At 43.8% G+C, this 11,690-nt stretch overlaps 1 pseudogene; it reads right to left on the reverse strand.

Annotated features, from left to right (window-relative positions):
• Nucleotides 1–4,858: 4,858 nt before the first annotated feature.
• Nucleotides 4,859–10,937, reverse strand: LOC125526472 (uncharacterized; annotated as a pseudogene).
• Nucleotides 10,938–11,690: the final 753 nt, after the last annotated feature.

The raw sequence follows: 11,690 nt of genomic DNA on the forward strand, positions 1-11,690 counted from the left end.
ATCATGTATAACTGGATGAATGTGATTCTGATTTTCTGGGCGTGATTTTCAAGTTTACTGGTCATCATTGATTTCATTGTATAGTGTTTAATGGATTTTATTATTTAAGTTCACATAATCAACTTGTCTTTCAAGTGGAATTTTAATTTTGGTATAATTATTTTTACAGTTAGATTTTTTAATTGCTGAATTTTTATTTTTATGGATAGCATTATCCGATATTGTGTCTGTGTGTGTGCGATATGCATTTTCAGATGAATGTGTGTGTGATATACATGTGAACACAAGACATTTTATCATGGGCGGGCCTCTCCTAATTTTTTTTCGTCCTCTGCCACTGAGTATAAGATAAGATAGCAACGAACATGCATACAAGGTTACGTGCTAAAACTGACAAATTATAAGAAGATTTCTCTTTGACTCTTTATTGACTGTTAGATCTATCTAGCTTGGAAGGCAGATAAGTTGCAGCGATGACTTAGTTTCACAATCTCACTAAATCTGCTTTCGGGGAAGCCTAGCCAACACAAGTCACCCTCAAGTCATTCTCAGATCTCGGTTACTGGTTAGTCTTTTCATTGCCCCCTGATTTCCCCCCTACCTTGATTTGCAGCGAGTATTTATCTATACATATAGATCGATCGCCAAGAATTCTTATTGAGCGTTATGCAAGTCACATACAATATTGGGCCATATGCAAGTCACACATAGTCACCGATCCTATCTTCCGGTCCGCAATGCTCGATCCAGAGGTACTAGTTCGTTCGTTCGTTCATCCATGCTTCAGTCCATGGGTGGACACGAATTGGCAACGACGTATCCTTGTAGGAGCAGCAACCAGGCAGCCAATGGCAAGAGCCGCATGTGGGGATGATGATGTGATTTTTTTTCTAGTACATTAATATCATAGCGTTCTACTGTCGCCCTAGCCCACTCCGTCGCTAGGGGCGGAAGAGTACGTCAAGCCAACTTTTCTATATCTCTCCAAGTATCACTCAAAAGAATCGCAAGTGATGCATACCTTGGTTTTTTCTAATTCCTGGTTCACGAAGATGGAATCTGAATTTTTTTGCAGGGTAGAATCTGAATTGGTAGGGTTAATTTCCAATATTATGTATAATTGGATGAAAATGTGATTCTGAATTTCTTGGCGTGATTTTCAAGTTTAGTGGTCATCATTGATTTCTTTGTTTAGTGTTTAATGCATTTTATTATTTAACTTCACATAATCAACTTGTCTTTAAAGTGGAATTTTCATTTTGGACATTATTTTTACAGTCAGATATTTAAATTGCCCAATTTTTTATTTTTATGGATAGCATTGCACGATATGGTGTGTGTGTGTGTGTGTGTGTGTGTGTGTGTGTGTGTGTGTGTGTGATATACCTGTGAACACAAGACATTTTATCATGGGTCCGCCTCACCTGTGAACACAATTTTTTTCGTCCTCCGCCACTGAGTATAAGATAAGATAGCAACGAATGTGCATACAAGGTTACATGCTAAAACTGACAAATTATAAGATTTTGCTTTGACTCTTTATTTACCGGTAGATCTAGCTAGCTTGGAAGGCAGATAAGTTGTAGCGATGACTTTCTTTCACAATCTCACTGAATCTGCTTTCGGGGAAGCCAAGCCAACACAAGTCACCCTCAAGTCATTCTCTGATCTCAGTTACTGGTTAGTCTTTTCATTTCCCCCCGACTTCCCCCCTACCTTGATTTGCAGCGATTATTTACCTATACATATAGATTGAATGCCAAAAATTATTATTGGGCGTTATGCAAGTCACATACAATACTGGGCCATATGCAAGTCACGCATTGTCACCGATCCTCTCTTCCTGTCCATAATGCTCGATCCAGTGATACTAGTTCCTTCGTTCGTTCATCCATGCTTCAGTCCATGGGTGGACACGAATTGGCGACGACGAATCCTTGCAGGAGGGGCAACCAGGCAGCCAATGGCAAGAGCACATGCGGGGATGATGATTTGAATTTGTTATTTATATGATAGCATTGCTTGATATGGTGTGTGTGTGTGTGTGTGTGTGTGTGTGTGTGTGTGTGTTTCTGTGTGTGTGTGTCTGTGTGTCTGTGTGTGTCTGTGTGTGTGTGTGTTTCTCTGTGTGTGTGTGTGCGCGCGCGCGCGCGTGTGTGTGTGTGTGTGAGTGAGTGAGTGATATACATTTTTTAGATGAATGTATGTGTGATATACATGTGGACACAAGACATTTTATCATGGGTCCGCCCAACCTCAATTTTTTTTCATCCTCCGCCACCGCCCTCATCCTCGAGTGTGGGTGATATCCTCTTCCTGGTAGTCGTACTCCTACTACTACTGCCGGCCTCCATCTCCTATGGTAGAGATCAACCCCTAGTCCGTGAGGATAATTTGGTTTGCTGGAGCTCGGAATCAGAGCAGAACGGGGGGCTAGGGAGATGCGGAGCAACTGAAGCATGCTCGCTTATGAGGAGAGAGTGTTTCGCTGCTGGTTTACATACAACGACAGACAAATCTTATAGCGTATACATAGGGAACTGTCCAATATGAGAAGATGACATGTGAGCAATTATAAATTTGGTTCTTTCAAATCTCTGTATCATACTTGCATGCCTGCATGTATTATAACCATCTTCCTGTATGCGGTTTGCCTGGAGTGTATTATGAAGATAATAGATGAGGAGGAGATCGAATCCTGCCCAGTATGCGATGTTTCTCTTGGAATCACTCTTGAAGGTAAATTCGGGTAAGTAATTGTTAAAACTAGGTGATTTTCCTGCACGTGGATACTGACATGGCAGACCAGGTGAGGTAGAAGGCCCCATGTTGAGAGAACTAGATTTAGTGGAAATCAACTATTTAAGAATAGGGGATACAATTGTTAATTATCTGTTGTACAACATTGTTTTTCGAACTTGTCAATTCTCTTCAAATCCATGTATAAGTACACCTGCATAGCGTTAATAATATGCGAACCTTAAGAAGTGGTGCTGCCACCTTTTAGGTCTTCATATCACCAATACTCCCTCCATCCCATGATTAAAAACGCACTTATATTATGGGACGGAGGGAGTAGTACATACAGTGGATGTCAAAATAAGCCATTTGGAGGTTCCACGGATACTAAAGCAAGTAAGTATACATGATCCAAAATCTTCTATTCATCTGTAACGATAGAACAAACTCCATAGTTTCTTTGGCTGCCTCAAAATGGCTCATGTTGCAAGCCTCCAGCTTCTTTCATCTCAGTAGCAATTGGGTTGACACAAAATTTTGTGGCCCCTCTCCATCCAATTTCACGTATAAGAGCGTCATTGGATGAGTCGGCAGATGGCCTCAGAGTCCATTCACTAGTGGTAAAAACACTCATATATTATGGGACGGAGGGAGTAGTACATACAATAGATGTCAAAATAAGCCATTTGGTGGTTCTACAGATACTAAAGCAAGTAAGTATACATGATCCAAAATCTTCTGTTCATCTGTAACAATAGAACAAACTCTATAGTTTCTTCAGCTGCCTCAAAATGACTCATGCTGCAAGCCTCCAACTTCTTTCATCTCAGTAGCAATTGGGTTGACACAAAATTTTGTGGCCCCTCTCCCTCCAATTTCACGTATAAGAGCGTCATTGGATGAGTCGGCAGATGGCATCAGAGTCCATCAAAGCCCCGCATCAGCGTTGAAGCGGCTTCCGCCAACAGTTTTAGTACTGCAACCGACTGACAGGCGACAAACCACACCGCACTGTCCCATGCTCCTGTCCTTGTCTCTTTAGGTTTTACCTTTGCCAACGGTACGCCTCCGACAATGGCCTCCAACCCCGATGACGCCCAGCTGCAGCCTTAAGAATTTGGCAGTAGGGATGTATAGACTATACAGCTACAAATGGTCAGAATGGAGAAAACAAGCTAACGAAATTCACTTTGAATAGAATCCGTATAGAACTATTGTGAATGATATATGCAATTCCGACAAGCAAACATGTCAACACATCTGTAGATTGATCTTAGTTCGACCTTAAAGTGATAGGAGTTCATATAAATTTCCATTGTGTTATTGCATTTTAAAATTTGCACCTTTCAGTAAAATATGTTGTTCATACACACCATTTATTAATAGCTACAGAAACAATTAACTCAAAAGTACACTTAACATTTTTGTGAAGAATAAGAGTATACGTACGACCCTTATATAGCAGAAAAGTGCAGTTAAGATTTTTGTGAAGAATAAGAGTACATGTATCTCTGTATGCATCTGAATAAAAAATAGTTCCATCTCGTTATTAGTGAGAGTATACTAGCTTATAATTACACTTCTGTGGATTCTACTACTGTATAAATCTAGCATAAGTTGTAACAGCTATCAGATCTCTTCGTGCCGACACCCTGCTAGTACATTGTTATCTTTTCTAATAACACTGGCTCAAACACACATGCTTGCAAAAGCTTAGAATTCCAGCCACCTTTATTCTTTTTTTTTCATGCGATCTCGAGTCAGGTACTCCGTCCCTCAACTATATGCGCCACTAGCTAACATGATTGCTTATTTCCTTGTTTGAAGGGCTGATACAAGTATCCATGCTACCTGGAATAATTTATTCCACCTAAGGGCTGATACAAGTATCCATATAGATGAAATGAGTTCGGAAACAGACTTCAAATTTTGCACACATACAGCAAACTGGATATGGAACTTTCAGGTTCACATATTACAACAACAACCAAATCAAAGAGTACAACACAAAAGAAACACTGACGAGGAGCAAACACAAACAACAAAGACTCTAATTAAACTGATTGATATCTGTATGATGCCTCAAACTGAACCTGTTGGGTACTTGGGTATAGCTCAATTAGTGGTGGTACCAAACGCACGGCGAGGTGTCCGAGGGGGGAGACCATGGCAGGCAACGCTCGATCTCACTGGGGATTGAGTAACGCCACCCGCCGGCGTCGGCGCAGGGATACTCGTTCTGCTGGAGGACACTGTGCGGACCACCAGGGTAGACGTCGTCGAGGAAGTAGATGTAGCCCGGGCTGCCAGCGTGTCCCATGTCGAAGGCCTTGGAGCAGGCCCGGCCGTCGAAGAGCACCTGCCCGGCCATCTGGTAGATGCTCCAGGACTAGGAAGCCGGCCGGCCCTCCTGTTGCTACTGTAGCCTGAAGAGCTAGAACCGTGACGTGCGGCCTCTCAACGGCGAGATGAATCTCCTCACCATTAGCAGATCGGCACCAGAGGCGGAGGGCTGGAGGTAGCAAGGTACGATCCCCCAGTGTGCCATGTTCGTCCGGGGAGCACGGATCTCGTAGGCAAGATGTACAATGGTATTGTAGATGTCGAAAGTTCGCCTTGTAGTAGTAGAGGTCATCATCTGAGTCAACGGCCTGGAACCATCTGTGGTGGTAAGTCAGGTCTTGGGCGTTGGGCGGGGCCATCATCTCTGCCGGTAGCGACATCCAATACTCCATGCCCGGGCGGTAGAAGGCCATGTTTGTTTGGTTGAACGTTATGGCAGCGACCATGCAGGCACCAGAAGACGGGGCAGCGGACATGGCGACTGCACAAATCATCATGAGGCACCTGATGTCGTCGGAGTTGATGAGGATGCACACGCCATCCTGGAGGGCAATGCGCTCGCCGGTGCGGAGGTTGAGCATGGCATGACCGCGCCAACATGGGATGATACCACGACCCACCCTCCCGGAGCGGAGCAACAGAAACAGGCCCCACGGCCTCGTCAGAGAGGGCTGAGTGCGGATCAGCAGAGCTGCCGAAGATCCTATAGTTGTCGGTATGGGCAGTGGAGGGCCTCCCGACGCGGCGACGCCAGTGGTTGCAGATGGCGGACGCCTGGACCAAAAATATATAATAGAACACGTGCACCCAGGCCCTTCCTATCTATCCATCCATTCTGCGCTTCGCGATTCGTGCAAACACATTTCTTTTTTTTGTTTCTCTCGCATAAAACATGTTTTGAAGTTTAAACATTTGCAGCGTGGCAAAGCTTTCTATCTAGAATCTAGGATAAATCTTTCAGATTTTTTGGTCAAAAATAAATATACAAAAAATGATTTTTTAAGTCTAAAAAATCATTTTTTGTATATTTATTTTTGACCAAAAAATCTGAAAGATTTATCCTAGATTCTAAATAGAAAGCTTTGCCACGCTGCAAAGGTTTGAACTTCAAAACATGTTTTATGCGAGAGAAACAAAAAAGAGAAAATTTCAGATAGAAAGTTAGTTGTGTTGCACAGATCTTAAAGCAATATTGGACAGCTAGGATAGCAGGGCCCGGGTGCAGATGTTCTAAAAATCCACGTCCACGCCTGGACTCGATCCGCGATGCACAACAGCAGGAGGAAGATATGGCCGAGAAGATCTTGGTGGAGGCTGGATGGAGATCTTATGCCATGACGAGCCGGTCTGCCCTCACTGCATGTCCTACTCAAGCGGTGGCTGAGCTGCAAGCTGAACGACGAGGTCCATGGGCCGGTGGGTGCTCCGGTGAATGAGTTCGTGATGGAGCTGCGCTACCGCCGGTGCCAGGCGTCTAGGCTCCCTTGCTGCACGGTGAAGACAGCCTCCCTTCCCTGCCATTGCAGCACCTAGCTGCCCCGCTCTCCAGCATATCCGCTCATGCTCGTCATTCAGTTATCCATCGATCGGCCAGCCTACCTAGGACTCTATATCTGCATATCTTTCACATTTTTGTTGGACCAGGCAAAGGGAGAAGGGGCGAAAAAAGAGGTTAGCCTAGCCGTAGACCTGCTAGACAAAGAATTTGAAAAGTTTATGTAGGCACTTTCGGTTTAAAGTTCCTCTGTTTCTTTCTTGTGGTAATTATGTTTCTTTACCCACTGTACAAGGATTTGCAGTAGCCATGATTTGTTCAAAAGATCTTCTAGGTGAGATGCCTTCGGTTTGTTCCATGGTGGTGTCTAGTAGTTCTGGCTGGTAATGGTCCACGCCAGTGCGTGGCCATCGAAGTTCCATACCAAGCGAGCTGAACAGCTTGCTCCACACTCCATAGGTGATTCTGATGGTCTCTTCTCCGTATATGCCATTCAATTCAGAAAAGTGCAACATTAGTTCAGTCAAAGTGCAACTTACACCTTTTTATTTAGTTACATTTTTTAAGAAAAGTGCAGGCTACACTTATTTAGTGGGATTAATGTTAGTTATCCAGGTTATCTTAAGAATTGGTCTCTTGTTGAAACAATATTGAGATGGTTGACCCCCCCCCCCCCCGCCCACACACACACACACACCATTTCAAAAAGGAAAATGTTGTTAGTTTTTCTAAGAACCAACGGTGTTTTTGATTTTATTTGAATCATAGGAAAGTCACAATATAAAGAGGCTCCGTATCACGAGGATCTGGGTGCGACTACCTTGCTTGATAGGGAGGAGCAAGATTATCTTTCGGGAGCATGTCATCCGGGTGGGGGGGGGGGGGGGGGTCGAGATCGCGTCAGTCTTCACCCTCTCCGCCTTCGTTGTGTCCAACCGCTGCTGCTGATTTCCTCTTCCTTGTAGTCGTAATCCTACTACTACTGCCGGCATCCATCTCCTTTTGCAGAGATCGGCCGCTAGTCTGTGAGGAGAATTTGGTTTGGAGCTCGGGATCAGAGCAGAACGGGGGGCTAGGGAGATGCGGAGCAGCCGAAGCATGATCACTTTTGAGGAGAGAGTGTTTTGCTGCTGGTTTACGACGACAGACGAACCGTATAGCCTATACATAGAAACTGTCCGACGTGAGGTGACATGTGTGCGATGATAAATTTGGTTCTTAGAAAACTCTGTATGATACTTGCATGCCTGCCTGTATTATAACCATCTTCATGTATGCAGTTTGCCGGGAGTGTATTATGAAGAAAATAGATGAAGAGGAGATTGTATCCTGCCCAGTATGTGAAGTTGCTCTTGGGATCACTCCTGAAGAGAAACTCAGGTAAGTAATTGTTAAAATACCAAGGTTATATGTTGTACAATATTGTTTTTCCAACTAGTCAGTTCTCTCTTTTGTTTAAATCCGTGATAAAAAAAACATGTAACCTATTTTTCAGAATAGTTTAAAAAAATGAGTATCAGCCATTGTGCCTATTGCTTGCATTAGTAGGCCCATAACCCATTATCTGCCTGGCCAAACCAATTTGGCTCAAGATGGAACCGTGTCCTCCTCCACGGCTCTATCTGTAGCATCATCCAGTAGGCCTCGATGTCATCGATCGTCGGCGCCTATGCCGGCACAGTCTCGTCGGACGACTACACCACAGAAAGGCGGGTAAAGCTTCGCCCTCGTCCCCATCTCAGGCATCCAGCCTGCAGGATCCACTGCCGACAGGAAACCCCAAGACAGGACGCCTCCTGTCCCCTTCCTATCTCTCGATCATAGATACACTTTCTTTAGTTTTTGAACACTGTTAGATCTGTTGGAAGGGGGTAACTGATGTTAGTCTCAGTTTAGGAGCAACTTATTCACTCATAGATAGGTCTAATTCTGCTGCAAGCTAGGAAGATCGAGTAAGCTAGCAATTGAAAAAAAGTTTATTCACTCATAGATAGGTCTAATTCTGCAGCAAGCTAGGAAGATTAAGCTAGCCATTGAATCCAACTGTTTTTCATTGCGCTATGGGTGGATTTGAAGTAGATTTTTCCAGGCAAAGTTTTGTGAGATGACCTAGACGAATTGGGTTCATCCCACTGTATGAGCTGCTTGTGCTAATACCCCACTTGTTTTATGTACTCTTGCCATGACTGTGATGTATCCCAGTTGTCTGCAAACAAAAGGGATCTAGTGTTAATAACATGTGAGCCTTGAGAAGTCGTGCTGCCACCCTATTTAGGCCTTCTTACAACTAATAGTACTTATAGTGGATGTCAAAGAAGATATTGCTATTGGAGGCCGAACTCCATGGAGGCCTCCAAATGTAAAATTCAAAATTAATGAAAATTCATATTTTTACTGTTCAAAAAATTATAAGAAAATATAGACATACATGAAAGCATAATGCACAAATGTATAAATTTTCAAGATGAAATACGTTGAAATGAGGGCTGTGCAATAGAAAAACAAATCTAGGGCTTTTTAACACATGATACCGTTCATCCTCCCAGACCATGAATTTCTCTTTTTTGTACAGATCGCATTTAAAGGTATTTCATCCTAAAATTTACACATACACCTCACATCCTTGTTTACTTGTATAAAAAAATCAGATTTTTTTAAACCAGAAATTCTGAATCTTGTTTTTTTCCAAAATTGCTTCCATGGAGGCCGATATCCAAAACGCCATACTCATGCCAAAGGCCATTTTAGGGTTTTACAGATACTAAAGCAAGTAAGTATACCTGATCGAAAGCCTTCTATTCATCTGTAATAATAGAACAAACTTTATAGTTCCCTGGCTGCCTAAAAATGGCTCATGCTACAAGTCCTCCCGCTTGTTTGATCTCAGTAATAATTGGGGCGACACAAAATTTTGTGGCCCCTCTCTCTCCTATTGCACGTGCTAGAGAGTCATTGGATGAGTCGGCAGATGGCCTCAGTGACCACATACCAAAGCCCCACATCAAAGTCGAAGCGTTTTTCGCCAACAGTTTTAGTACTGCATCCGACTGACAGGCGACAGACCACACCGCACACTCCCATGCTTCTGTGGTTGTCTCTTTAGGTTTTACCTTCACCAACGCTACACCGCTGACAATGGCCTCCAAGTCCGATGACGCCCAGCTTCAGCTTAAGAACTTGGCAGTAGGGATGTATGCACTGTAGAGCAAAAACTGGTCAAAATGGAGAAAACATGCTAACGCAATTCACTTTGAATACAATCCGTATGTAACTATTGTGATGGATATATGCAATTCCGAGCAAACATGTCAACACATATGTAGCTTGATCTTAGTTCGACCTTAAAGTGATAGGTGTTCATATACATTTCCATTGTGTTATTGCATTTTAAAAATTGTAGCTTTCAGTAAAATATGTTGTTCACACACGCCATTTATTAATAGCTGCAGAAACAATTAGTTTATTTGGACTTATATAACTGAAAGTGCACTTAACATTTTTGTGAAGAATAAGAGCATACTTACGACCCTTATATAGCAGAAAAGTGCAGTTAACATTTTTGTGAAGAATAAGAGTACATGTATCTCTGTAAGCATCTGAATAAAAAATAGTTCCTTCTCGTTATTAGTGAGAGTACACTAGCTTAAAATTACACTTCTGTGATTCTACTACTGTATAAATCTTGCATAAGTTGTAACAGCTATCAGAGCTCTTCGTGCCGACTGCCTGCTAGTACATTGTTATCTTGTCTAATAACACTGGCTCAAACACACACGCTTGCTAAAAAAAAGTATGTACATTTTTGTTTTGTGAAGCAAAAGGTTAGAATTCCAGCCACCTTTATTCTTCTTCTTTTTTCATGCGATCTCAACTCAGGTACTCCGTCCCTCAACTATATGCGCCGCTAGCTAACATGATTGCTTGTTTCCTTGTTTGAAGGGCTGATACAAGTATCCATGCTACCTGGCATAATTTGTTTCCACCTAAGGGCTGATACAAGTATCCATATAGATGAAATGAGTATCCCTATCTCGGCGCAGGGATACTCGTTCTGCTGGAGGACACCGTGTGGACCACCAGGGTAGACGTCATCGAGGAAGTAGACGTAGCCCGGCCTGCCAGCGTGTCCCGTGTCGAAGGCCTTGGAGCAGGCCTGACCGTCGAAGAGCACCTGCCCGGCCATCTGGTAGACGCGCCAGGACCAGGGAGCCGGCCGGCCCTCCTGTTGCTTATGTAGCCTGAAGAGCTGGAACCTCGATTTGCGGCCTCTCAACGGCGAGATGAATCTCCTCACCATCAGCAGATCGGCGCCAGAGGCGGAGGGCAGGAGGTAGCGGAATACGATCCCTCCGTGTGCCATGTTCGTCCGGGAGCATGGATCTCGTAGTCAAGATGTACAATGGTATGCGTAGATGTCGAAAGTTTGGCCTTGTAGTAGTAGAGGTCATCATCTGAGTCGAACCCACTCCCCACCCACCCGCCCCCAATCCCCGCATCCTCTTCCTCTCTCTTGTCTCTCCCGTCTCTCTGTTCTTCCGATCCGAATCACATGCACGCCGTTCTCCACCGAGCCGTAGATGACGCCACCTCCCCGCCGTTCTCAGCAGGACATTCGTTCCCCAAATCCCTGGTAGGGATCTTGCCGAGATCCTCCTCCTTCATCCCCACATTGCTGATGCATCGTCACCGATCCAGGAGTCTTCGTTGACTTTCAACAACCGAGCACAAGGAGGAGGTGAGGCTCACCAGCGGCATGGCGAAGGTTGCTGCGGCAAGGTATCTGGATGACGGATTTTCATCGCAATGAGGAATGACCCTCCACTCTGTTCGAAATCTTCCCTCACCTCTCCTCATCTCCCCCGCTAGCTTATGACTCATTTTTCATCTGGATCTGACAGTTCAGATTTATATGCTTCCATCTAATATGAGTTAGCTTGAGATAAAAAAATCATGCATCATACTACAGTTGCTAATTCCAAATTACAGTTTTATACTTCTTCTGTTTAGATAGTTGTTTCCATCTAGACTGCTTCTTCTTCTTCTTCTTCTTCTTCTTCTTCTTTTGCATTTTTGTTTTTGTTATACTAAGCGCCTTTGAAATGTAAATATTGTC

This window comes from Triticum urartu, chromosome 5A (genome assembly GCF_056163025.1).
Source record: "Triticum urartu cultivar PI428250 chromosome 5A, HENAU_Tu73, whole genome shotgun sequence".
NCBI classification, from domain to species: Eukaryota; Viridiplantae; Streptophyta; class Magnoliopsida; order Poales; family Poaceae; genus Triticum; species Triticum urartu.